General features: G+C 39.1%; 1 pseudogene; it reads right to left on the bottom strand.

Moving 5' to 3' along the window:
* Window positions 1–2,346: 2,346 nt before the first annotated feature.
* Window positions 2,347–11,904, bottom strand: LOC119037392 (ubiquitin-conjugating enzyme E2 variant 1-like; annotated as a pseudogene).
* Window positions 11,905–13,475: the final 1,571 nt, after the last annotated feature.

Raw genomic sequence — 13,475 nt, 5'->3', positions numbered from 1 at the left:
CTGACTTTTTCTTCATATTTCCATGTATTTTTCATGCTATTGAAGTTATCGCTAAATTCTTTGAAATTTTAAGTTCCTTGAGCATCCTCATAACAATTATTTTGAACTGTGTATCTGATAAATTGCTTGCCTTCATTTTATTTATCTTTTTTTCTTGGGATTTTTTCTGTTATTTCATTAAGGACATATTTTTCTCCCCGCGTAGCTGCCCCTCTGTATTTGTTTCTGTGTATTAAGTAGGTCTGCTATGTCTCTCAGTTTTGGTAGAGTAGCCTTATGTAGTAGATATCCTGTGGGACCCAGGGCACAGTCTCCTTCATCATTTCATCTGGGTGGTGCAGACCCTTTGTGTTGATTATGTGACCTCTCTTGTAATTTTTGTCTTGATTTCTATTGGCCCATTGGTGCATGGAACAAATCCTCATGCTGACTCTGAAGAATGACCCTGATCAGTATACAAGCTGCTGTGCAGGTGCTGACAACGTGAAATGAAATTCATCTCAGCAGGGTCTGGTGCCTGCTGAGATCCCCCTTTGAATATGGTGCTCTTGAGTCTAGTTGAATCTTGCTCTGATGTTGTCTGAAACTGTCTACTGGTTGTGTCTGTTGTGGGGCCATATGGGAGGGACTGTGGTGTAAGTCAATATCAGACCCTGCTTGTGACTGGCCCTGGGCAACCTCTCTGCAGTTACAAAGCCATTCACAGTTTGGTGCTTTGGTCCTTTGGAAGGACCAAAACCAGCTCTCACCAGCATTGAGCCCAAGGTCAGGTTAGCAAAAGACCAAAGCACCCCAAGATCAACCTCTGCCTGCCTCCACCTGCTTGCTGCCTGTTAGGGTCAGTCACTAAAAGTCTTTGGTGGTACTTGATTTGCATGAAGTAAGTTCTCAGTGAGTCACCAGGAAGAGGTGTGTGCTGTTCACCAGATGGATACGGGTTCAAACTCAGTGTCACTGCTGGATCTGAGGCCACTGCAGAAGTCCCCGTGTATACCATGTCTCGCTGCCCCCCTACCCACCAGGTTCCCACACAATTTTGTATCATCATAGTCAGGACAGCAGAATTTATCAGGCAGATTTGGCTATGTGAAGGGAAGGCTCTGCATCAGTCTTGTGTTCAAGGTGAAAATGGCCCTCGTCTGAGAGCCCCACAACCCAGTCGATAGCAGATTTTGCCAGAAGCCTGTGCTCAGCAGAGTGGGGCTGCCAGGAGTCAGGAAGGTGAGGTTAATTGATCTCTTGTGATGGGGAGATACTTGTCTGGCTTGGGAAATAATGAGGGTGTGGACACTGCCCCAGAGGCACACAGCTCAGTGTATCTCTGACTCTACCTAGAAGTCCTTGGCTGGGTGAGGCCACCAGGAGTCATCAGAGTGGAGCTAGTGGACTTCTCTTGAAGGGGAGGTGCAGATCAGGTTCATGGGAAGGTGGGGTTAATGGTCCTCACCCAAAGCCACATAACAGTCCCTGATACCCTCTGAGTCTGTGCTGAGCTCTATACCCCAGCTCAGGCAGATTACTCCTCAGCAGGGTATGAGCTCCACAGGGATCCTGGCAGCTGTCCCTTAAGCTACTCCTCAGAGCCACAAAATGCAGTTTCTCCTCACATGACTCTTGTCTGCTCTCCTGACCATTTATGGAGCCTGGGTGAGTAGCTGTAAAGAAGATTTTGTGTATTGATTGACTTTTTAAAGAGGGCTCCTGTGTCTCTAGCAGACTCCTGTCTCTCTCCTTGGCTAAACAACCACCCTATAATTTTCACAGCCGGATGTTATGTGGGTTCCTCATCCCAGCTCTGGTTGTCTAGGCTCAGGAACCTGTTGTGGGGTTGAGACCCCAAACCTACTCAGGGGGAACCTTTGCAGCTGAGATATCCCTTAAAATTCTCAGCCACCATCTGTGGGAGCGGGGCCAGTATCTTGTTTCTGTGCTTCCTACCTATCAATCTTGATATGGCATATCTTATAAATTCTTGGTTATAAGACTTCTGTTCAGCTAGTCTTCAGTTGATTATTCAGATTGATTGTTCCATATTTTAGCTAATTTCAGTTTGTCTTATTTCAGTTTTGTGTAATTTCAGTTTGGTCCTGGGAGGGCATGAGCATAACATCCACTTACTCCATAACCATCTTGAATCCTCTAGACATTTTTTTGTTATAGTACAACTTATATTTCAAATGGATAAAATTAGTATTTACAGTATCTTAAGATGAATTGCCTTTGAATAGGAGCTTCCTTTCCAGTACTTTGAGGTCAACAAGATGTATCTAGAAAATTTACTACTGTGGAAAATGAAGGGTGCTTAAATCGAATGCGGGAAGGTGTAGGCCTCTGATTTTCTTTTGATTAATTGCTATAACACTGTCCTTCAGGTGGCTGAGGGAGTTTCATATTTCCTTTAGACATTATTAGGCACTGAAGCTCCTGCAGGACAACTTCTATCCTATGAATTCTGCCATTTTGCTAGCACTGATAAGGCACTTGGGTCTACCACTCCATTCGAATTATTAACTCCATTTATATTAATTTTTGTTACAAATCTTACAAAGGGGTGTGTTTCTGGGTGTTTAGGTCCACATTCTATTTTAAGACTATGTATTCGGTTTTCATAAACTGTCCAAGGCCAGGGTGGATGCCATCTTGCATCGCTGTCACTCCTACATACTCCAGACTCTTGGCCCCTAGAGCTTTCATATTAGGTACTGGGTAGACAACACTTTTACCTACATTATCTCATTGGCCCCTTTAAAAATACAGCATAGCTATTATTATTTTCATTTTATACCTGGGAAAACTGTGCTTCAGGAGATCATTTAACTTATCCAAATTTAGTTTCTAACAAAAATCCTTTTTCTCCATTGATGAGGAATCCTTCCAAGAAACATGGCCCACATGGCACTTAATGGGCTTTTTGCTTTCCTGTTATGATAGTTAATGGAATATACAGGGCTCTTCTCAGCCTGAGAATTTATATTGTAAATCCACTCAGGGAATCCTCTGCATGTTCTTGCCCTTTGTTTTGCAAATCTAAAGCAACAGCAGAATTCCTTGGAGACAATTATAATAAATTTAAAAATGATTCTGAGAAATACATTTATTTTCTCTCTGAAATATGTGTGTTGCAGTTGTAAACATCTTGGATTTATTATATAAAATTTCTAGGGTATATCTTTTTGTCACAGACTGCTAAAAATTACAGAAAATGGGCTTTTAGACTAAGTGTTTGTATGAAGATATATTTACTTGATAATCGTATATCATGGAACATTACATATTTTAATCCTTGGAAATTCAATTGGCATATTGATGTAAAATTTATAAAATCCAGAAGATTATTTGGCTCTGATCTCTGTAATGGAGGTTTTATAATGTTCTTTAAAAAGTAGCATTAATGTTTTGCCTTAAGGCCCTGTTTTTTGTCATCTTTGTCCCTCTTATTCATGTAATATGTGACCTACAGAAATCACCCAGTGTCATGTGCTTTCTCTTTATCTTGTTTACCTCATGGAGTTAATAAGAAAGGAATTATCAGCAGCTTTTGGGGACTACTCCCCATTTCTTTTTGGTCTACACAAGGTGCCTAATGAGATGATCCCTCTGTCTTCTTCGTCTTTACCTTCTACACAGAAAATGAATTCAAGGGTATTTCACCCTCCTTGCATTTGTCTTATAGTTTCAAAAGTATGAATACAGAATCAAGATTGCAGCTTTTCATGTAGCAGCAGTGGTCTTTTAGGAGATTAAAGAAAGTGGAGCAGAAACATACAGATCAACAGTTAATCCAACAGGGTCCACAAGCCTTCAAACTTTTATCTCTAGGGTATTTTAAAAACAGAATGGACTATGCTCTGAAGGTTTTCACCTCTGGGTTTTAATGGACAAAGATGCTTTGGAAATTTTTCAAGGATTTGATATTTCACATTTAAGGGCAGATTTCCTCTAGTTGCATTTTGCCTAGTACAATGTCAATACCATTCCTCACATTAGCAATTTTAGCTGAAACTATATTTGAACATCTCTCATATCTGGAAAGTACTCATTGTTATGAAACAAATGTTTGTGTCCCTTTAAATTGGTATGTTGAAACCCAATCTCCAATATGATGGCATTTGGAGGTGGGACCTTTGAAATGTGATTAGGCCATAAAGGTAGAACCGCTATTAATGGATTCATCCCCTAATGAAAGAAGTCCCAGAGATCTCCCTCACCCTTCTGCCATTTAAGAATAATGAGAAAAGAATAGGATTAGGAAGATGGTGACGGAGCAGGAGGAAGCAGATTTCACTTCCCCCTACACATAGGAGAAAAACCTGGCCAATCTACGGAGGAACAGAGCAAACAGCCAACAGTACCCCAGCATATATGAAAGTAAGAGACCAAAAATTGTAGCAGACTCTGAAAGACCAGATGGTAAAGAGAGTTCTTCAGGTCAATAAGGTCCCAGGGACCAGGACCACAGACTCCTTGGGAATGGCAGGCTTGTAACAGAGTCCTTGAGAGAGAGCTGGGTAAACTGCTCCCTCCCTCCCTGGCCAAACAAGGTTTAAGCAGCACGGGGACAGACCTGGTTGCTTGAAGTCGAAGGGAGGGGAATAAGAACAAGGAGGAAAACACACAAGGGCTGTGATCACCCACAGAGTTTTGTGAGCACTGGCTTAGGATTGTTGAGAGTTGTGCAGTGTCGGGCTCCGATGCGATAGTCACCAGTCTGGCTGGATTATGGGGCTGTAAGGAGTGGCAGGCTTGAGTAGGAGGAATTTCTCAAAAGGAAAAACTGGAGAATTCTCCGGCAACAGCTGCTGGGCCTACTCACCTCCCAGCCAAGAAGTGATCCTGAGGTTTCAAGGAAGGTTGGGTGGGGAAGGCACTGCCTACCCCTATAGCACTGGGAAGGGACCGAGGCAGCCTGGCCAAGCTTGCACACCCCAGCCCATAGCGGTAACCATGAGGAAAGAGCCTCTGAGGAAGACTTGGATCCCACACCAAAAACAGGGAGAGATGCCAGACTAGCTCTAGAGAGAGTGCGATCAAGACTGGCTGAGTACACATCGGGAAGGAAGAAAAGCCAAACCAATCGTCCCTCGGCCTGCTGCAGCCAGCAAGACCAGAAAAACGGGTTTGGCCAGTTTGAAACCAACAAGAGATGTTTTTGTTTGTTTGTTTGTTTGTTTGTTTAGTAATCTTTTATTTTTGTTTTATCTTTCAGTACCTTTTTCTTCTCTTTCCTTCTTTCTTGTTTTATTTTCTTTCTTTCTTTCTTTCTTTCTTTCTTTCTTTCTTTCTTTCTTTCTTTCTTTCTTTCTTTCTTTCTTTCTTTCTTTCTTTCTAATTTTATCTCTTCTTTCTCCCTTCTGTTTTTTTTTCAAATAGCCACAAGTGAGGCAAAAAAATCTGAAACTGTGAAAGGACCAGAGTTGGACCCAAAGAGGGGGCATCCCCAAAGTTGAGACAATGAGACAAATTTCAGTTTGCTATTGCAGAGAAACTGCAAGGTACTGCATATATATATTATTATTTTTCATTATTCTCACATCTTTTATTTTAATAGTATTTTGGTATTCTTTTTCTTTCTGTCTAGTCTTCTTTGCTTGGCTGGTTATATTGTATCATTTGACAGGTTTTCACTGTTCTCTATTTCACAGAGAGAATTATTGCTAATTTATTGTCCTTCACATCCCTGTGTTCCTTTAGCACACTACTCAAAGTCCTATACTCCCTATTCTTGTTATCCAGATCACATAGATTCTGTGATATGATTGTTGCTCTAATATTATTGTAACAAATAGCTGTTCCATACAACTGTAAATACTTCACAATACACCTCCCAGATCTCAGCCCACTTCACAGTTTCTCGAACTCTATTACTGTAGTGGTTAACTCCATTCTCTCACACACTACACCTATTTATTATCCTTTACTCTCACCTTACCTCAGAATCTGACCTCCCACAAACTCACTGCTTTCTAGATCCAACTCACAATCCTTCCCTCCCCAACAAGAGTCCAATCTTCTTTCCATTCTTTCTTAAAAGTGGCTAGTTGGGTAGAAGATCATGGTTAACACTATACATAGCCAAAGGATCTCCTATCTCTTCTCTACCAGTTGCTATCGTAAATATCATAGAATATACTCTCTTGTTGTCTTAAACCATTTTGCCTTCCCCTCCAACTGATCACAAAAAAAAGAGTAAGTGGAAGCAGTGAACACCAGGATACCCACTGGAAGAGAAAACCCAACCACAAAGGAACCCCCCACAGAGAAAAACAAAAGGAGGGAATGGAAACCACACAAACCTCAATCCAGGACCTATCTGGAAATACAACTAAATAGTGGAGAAACTACCCAGTACAAACAACTGCACAAGAGTAAAAAAGAATCCTCATAACCTTGTACACATGGAAGAACTAGCTTCAAAACAACCTGCCCTCACCAGCACAACAAAATACAAGAGGTGGTAGACAGAGTGACTCTCAGTTAATCAGCTGGTGGGAAGAACCCACCAAAGAAGACCCAACAACAATCAAAACCCAAAGACACAGAACCAACTTAAACGACAGCCCAAGACCAGTGAGCTTGGAAGATCAAGGAGATTACATCACTGAATCTCATGAGTATTATACCACAGAAGTTCACACCATAAACCCAGGAAGCCAGAACAAATCAATTTAAGAAGCCGAAGCTAACAAGAAGAGTATCACAAACAATGGGAAGACAAAGAAACAATCCCCAAATGAGAGGAAAGGAGGAAGCCTCAGAAAGAATGCTAGATGAAATAGAGGCAAGTCAGTTATCAAGTATTGAATTCAAAGCCCTGGTTATCTGGAAGTTCAAAGAGCTCACAATGAGCTACCGGAAACTACAGGGGAACTATAATGAACTCACTGAAAACTATATCAACATGAAAAAGAAAATAAAAACTATCAGCAAGGGCCAAGAGGAAATGAAGAATAAAATTTATGAATTGAAGAACACTGTGGAAGGAATCAAAATCAGAATTGATGAAGCAGATGATCGGATCAGTGACTTGGAGGACAAAGTAGAAAAAAAAAAACCTCCCAGAAAGAGCAAGAAAAGGAAAAGAGGCTCAGAAAGAATGAAGAGGGATTAAGACAAATGCAAGACAATATGAAATGTAATAATATCTGAATAACAGCGATACCAGAAGGAGAAGAAGAGCAAGATAGAAGACCTATTTGAAAAAGTAATGATGGAAAACTTCCCTAATTTTATGAGAGAAAAAGTCACACAAATCCAGGAAACACAGAGAGTCCCAATCAAAAGGAACTCAAAGGGGCCCACTTCAAGATACATCATCATTAAAAGGGCAAAATTCCAAGACAAAGAGAGAATCTTAAAGGCAGCAAGGGAGAAACAGGAAGTAACATACAAGGGAGCCCCAATAACATTAGCTGCTGAATTCTCAATGGAAATGCTCCAAGCAAGAAGAGAATGGCAAGAAATATTCCAAGTAATGAGAACCAGAGGCCTGCAACCAAGGCTACTTTACCCAGAAAGGCTTTCAATCAAGATAGAAGACCAAATAAGGAGCTTCCCAGACAAAAGAAGTCTAAAAGAATACACCTCCACCAAACCAGCTCTGCAAGAAATGCTAAAGGGACTACTCTAAGGAACAGAAGAAAGAGACACAGAGAGGAACACAGGTACAAAAATGGCAATGAATAAGTACCTATCAATAATAACCATAAACATAAATGAATTAAATGCTCCAATCAAAAGACACAGAATAGTTGAATGGATAAGAAAGCATGACCCACACATATGCTGCCTACAAGAGACCCACCTCAGGACAAAAGACCATCACAGACTGAAAGTGGAGGTCTGGAAACAAATTTCCCAAGCAAGCGAACAGGAAAAAAAAGCCAGGGTAGCAATACTCATATTAAACAAAATAGACTTCAAAAAGGGGGCTATAAAGAGAGACCCAGAAGGTCACTTCATAATACTCAAGGGGAGAATCCACCAAGAAGACTTAAACATTGTAAATATATATGCACTTTACAGGAGCACCCAAATACATAAAGAAAATCTTGAAGAAGTTTCAGAAAGATATTGACAGCAACACAATTATAGTAGGGGATTTTAACACCCCACTGCCTAAAATGGACAGATCTTCCAAACAAAATATCAATAAAGATACTGTGGCATTGAACAATGCCCTAGATGAAATGGCCTTAATTGATATATGTAGAGTCCTTCACCCCAAAGAAGCTAAATACCCATTCTTTAAAATGCACATGGAACATTTTCAAAGGTAGACCAAATTATAGGACACAAAACAAGCCTCAACAAATTCAACAAAAATTAAAATCATACCAAGCATTCTCTCCAACCACAAGGAACTGAAAGTGAAAAGCAACTCCAAAGGAAAAAACCCAAAACACTCAAAATCATGGAGATTGAATAGCATGCTATTGAACAACAAATTGGTCAAGAATAAAATTACAGAAGAAATAAAAAACTTTCTGGAAACAAATGAAAATGAACCCATGACAACCCAAAACTTATGGGTCACAGCAAAGGCAGTCCTGAGAGGGAAGGTCAGAGCAATACAGGCCTACCTAAAAAAGATATGTCAAACAAACAACCTAAACCTTTGCCTACAAGAACTCGGAACAACAACAAAGGCAGCCCAGATCAAGTAGAAAGAAGGAAGTAACCAAGATCAGAGCAGAATTAAATGACATAGAGATGAAAAGCACAATTCTGAGGATCAATGAATCCAGGAGCTAGTTTTTTGAAAAGATAAACAAAATTGACAAGCCTTTAAGCAGATTCATCAAGAAAAAAAAAAGAGAGGAACCAAATAAACACAATCAGAAGTGAAAGAGGAGAAATTACAACTGACATCATAGAAATACAAAGCATTGTAAGAAACTACTATGAAGAACTGTATACCAAGAAATTTGAAAACCTAGGTGAAATGGACAAATTTCTAGAAAAATATCATCTTTCAGAACTCAATGAAGAAGAAGCAGAAAGCCTGAACAGAGCAATAACAGCAGATGAAATTGAAGCAGTAATCAAAAAACTCCCAACACACAAAAGCCCTGGACCAAATGGTTTCACAGGAAAATTCTACAAAGCATTCAAGGAAGAGCTAACCCCTATCCTTCACAGACCATTCCAAAAAATCCAAAATGATGGAAGACTCTGAAACTCCTTTTGTGAAGCCAGCATCATTGTAATCCCAAAACCAGATAAATGCACAACAAAGAAAGAAAACTTCAGGCCAATATCACTGATGAACATACACACTAAAATTCTCAACAAAATATTGGCAAACCGCATCCAACAATACATTAAAAAGATCATACATCATGATGAAGTAGGATTCATCCCAGGGATCCAAGGATGGTTCAATATTCGCAAACCCGTAAATGTAATACATCACATAAATAAAAGCAAAGACAAAAATCACATAATCATATCAATAGATGTGGAAAAAGCATTTGATAAGATACAGCATCCATTTATGATAAAAATGCTCAGAAAAGTGGGAATAGAGGGAGCATCCTCAACATAATAAAGGCCATATATGAGAGACCTACAGCCAACACATTACTCAATGGACAAAAACTAAAATCTCTTCCACTAAGATCAGGAACAAGATAAGTTTGTCTACTCTCACCCCTTCTTTTCAATATAGTATTGAAAGTTTTAGCCACAGCAATCAGACAAGAAAACGAAATAAAAGGTGTCCAAATCGGAAAGGAGGAAACAAAACTGTCACTGCTTGCAGATGACATGATAGTGTACATGGAAAATCCTATAGATTCCACCCCAAAAGTACTAAACCTAATAAATGAATTTGGCAAACAGTGAGATACAAAGTCAATATCCAGAAATCAAAGGCACTTTTGTATACCAACAATGAAACAGCAGAAGCAGAAATCAAGAAAAAAACCCAATTGATACAGTAATAAAATAAAATTAAATAAAATACCTAGGAATAAACTTAACCAAGGACGTAAAATACCTGTATGCAGAAAACTACACAACACTCAAGAAAGAAATCAAGGAAGATACAAACAAATGAAAACATATACCATGTTCATGGACTGGAAAAATTAATATCATCAAAATGTCCATACTACCCAAACCAATTTACAGATTCAGTGCAATACCTATTATAGGACCAATGGTATATTTCACAGACATAGAACAAACACATCAAAACTTATATGGAACCATAAACAACCCAGAAGAGCAGCTTCAATTTTGAGAAAGAACAGCAAAGTAGGAGGGATCACAATACCTGATACCAAATTGTATTACAAGGCTACTGTAATCAAAACATCCTGGTAGTGGCATAAAGACCATCACATGAACCAATGAAGCAGAACAGAGAGCCCAGAAATAAACCCAAGTCTCTGTAGTCAATTAATATCCGACAAAGGGGGCAGTAACATAAAATGGAGTAAAGATAGCCTCTTCAACAAATGGTGTTGGGAGAACTGGACAGCTATATGATAAAAACTGAAACTTGAGCACCAACTTACACCATACACCAAAATAAATTCAAAGTGGATAAAAGATTTTAATATAAGCCATGACACCATTAAAGTCTTACAGGAGAACATAGGCAGAAAAATTACAGATATTTCACACAGCAATATTTTTATTGATATGTCCCCTAGAACAAGGGACATAGAACAAGAATGTTCTAGAACAATAATAAACAAGTGGGATCTCATCAAAATAAACAGCTTCTGCATCAGTAAAGAAAACAGTATCAAAATAAAAGGAGAAGCAACTGTATGGGAAAACGTGTTTCCCAATGATACCTCAGACAAGGGTTTAATCTCCAAAATATACTACACGACTCCACTCTAAGAAGACAAGCAACCCAATTAAAAAGTGGGCAAAGGACTTGAACAGACACTTTTCCAAGGAGGCCATACAGAGCATCCAGAGACATGTGAAAAGATGCTCAATATTGCTATCTATCAGAGAAATGCAAATTAAAACCACAATGAAATTCCACTTTACACCAGTCAGGATGGCCATCATAAACAAAGCAACAAACAACAAGTGTTGGAGAGGTTGTGGAGAAGAGGGCACCCTAGTTTACTGTTGGTGGGAATGCAGACTGGTACAACCACTATGGAAAACAGTATGAAATTTTCTCAGAAAACTAAAAATAGATCTGCCTTTTGACCCAGCAATTCCACTGCTAGGATTATATCCTAAGAACCCTGAAACACCAGTCCAAAAGAACCTATGTACCCTAATGTTCATAGCAACACAATTTATAATAGTCAAGTGTTGGGAGCAACCTAGATGCCCATCAGTAAATGAATGGCTCAAAAACTATGGTACATTTACACAGTGGAATTCTATACAACAGAAAGAAGGAGCTCCTAGCTTTTGCAACAGCATGGATGGAACTGGAAAGCACTGTGCTGAGTGAAATAAGCCAGGTGGTGAAAGACAAATACCATATGATCTCACTTTAAACAATGAAGCAAACAATGAAACCTAAATAATGAAGCAAACAAGCAAGCAAAATATAACCAAAGACACTGACATAGAGAACAGGCTGACAGTGACCAGAGGGGAGAGGAGAGGGAATTTCTGGAGGAAAGGGGAAGGGTTTACAGGAACAAGTATAAATGTCACATGGACAAAAACTAAGGGAGGTGGAAATAGGATGGATGTGGGGAGCACTGGGGGAGTGGGATGAGATGGGAGTGAAAGACAGAAAACTGTACTTGAACAAAAATTAAAATAAACAAATTTTTAAAAAGTAAAAATTAAAAAGTATTCAATATCAGTCATTTTTTCTAAGCTATTAAAAAAGAAAGAGGAATGAGAAAAGATAGCATCTATCAATGGGGAAGCAGACACTCACCAGACCTCAGCAGACACTGAATCTGCTGGCATCTTGACCTTGGATGTCCCAGCCTGCAGAACTGTGAGAAACAAATGCTTGTTTTTATTATCCACCCAATCTATACTATTTTTGTTATAATAGCCCAAATGGACTAAGACACTCATCCTGCTGTTTAGGGAATTCTAATCTCACAACTGCTGAAAATTTAAGCTACCACCACTGACTAGATAAAGGGAAAAAATGATAATCTTGAAATGGTTGCTCAGTAATATCTGCCCACTCACTGTCCTATAAAAACATTATATGGGGAGAATGATTATGGGAGAGCTACTCCGATTTTAGTTAGTAAGGGTAACCTTATATTTCTGTGTTGTGTGTGTGTGTGTTTTGCTATATTCCCTAACTCCTTCTGTAAACTTCTATTTCATTTTGTCAGGTCCAGGATATCTTCTCTCAAGAGAGGAAATTTCAGACAACCAATCTTTGCTCTGCATTTATTGTCTTAGTGTTAATCTTTGGTTCCTCTCCCTCTAAGTTCTTACTGAAAACATCATGTAACACATTTGGAAGGAGAATGTCAAAATCTGTATAGTATCCCTGAGAGAATTTTAAAACCTTCTAGAGAAAAAAAATCTGACACCCTAAGAAATATCTTAGGCCTTGTTTACACCAAGAAAACTAATCCCTTAAAAGAAAGTTAAAAATAAAAACACTGAAAAGAAATAGGATTTTGGACCCTGCCCAAGACAAAGCAAATCATAGAGACAAAGTCATCTTATGGTTTCTACATTAAGATGGAAGAAATTTCCATGTCAGGGTGGTCCTTATTTTCAAAATTAGCTGGACACTCAGGAAACAGTGGCTTATGATTTTTTAGTTGTTTTATATATGTAAGTGTACCTTATTAGTTTTATATATGTAAATTCTCAACACTTTTCATGAATTCTGGCCCTCCCTTCCTGCTCACTGCACAGCAGAGAGAGAGAATTCAAGCACAGTACAGGTAAGTATCTGATATCCGATTAGTGAAATGGGCAGCAGGGCTAGGTCCTGAGTCAACAATCTTTAGATTGATCTACAACCAGGGAGTGCAGCTTCACCATTTCTAGATAAAGACTATTTATTCGTTAACTAATACCTAGATGATTAATCAAGAAATACTCATAAAGCATCTTTAATTTATTTTTCACTGTTTCAGACTGACTGGCAGTATCCTTTATCTGTCCTTGTATAGCTGATACTAATCTGATTGAAGAGATTGCTTAATATGTATGAGACACAAAGCAATGAGCAAGTTGCAATGTAGAGAGATAAAGCTTTGTTTTGGGTTCATAGACAAGGAAGATCTAGGAAGAACAGAAACTATTTAGAAAGGCTTCAATCATAAAGGGATTCAGTGAGCCGGTGGCAAAGGAAGATGCTTTATTGGCCAAAGATCAAGTAAAAATATGCTGGAGCAAGTTTATGGACTAAGGGGGAGAAGCAGAGAGAAAAGCCTACTCAGGGAGAATAAAAGTGGGAGCGAAAGGTAGGGCCATCCCAAACTTCCACCATAATGTACACACACAAATCTCTACACAGCATATGCTTCAGCCACTTTTGACCCACTCGCCATTCTCTT

This window comes from Artibeus jamaicensis, unplaced genomic scaffold (assembly GCF_021234435.1).
Source record: "Artibeus jamaicensis isolate MK-2021 breed Jamaican fruit bat unplaced genomic scaffold, CSHL_Jam_final contig_793, whole genome shotgun sequence".
Taxonomy (NCBI): Eukaryota; Metazoa; Chordata; class Mammalia; order Chiroptera; family Phyllostomidae; genus Artibeus; species Artibeus jamaicensis.
The sequence above is the reverse complement of the archived record's forward strand: the minus strand, read 5'-3'. Positions and strand labels throughout refer to the sequence as shown.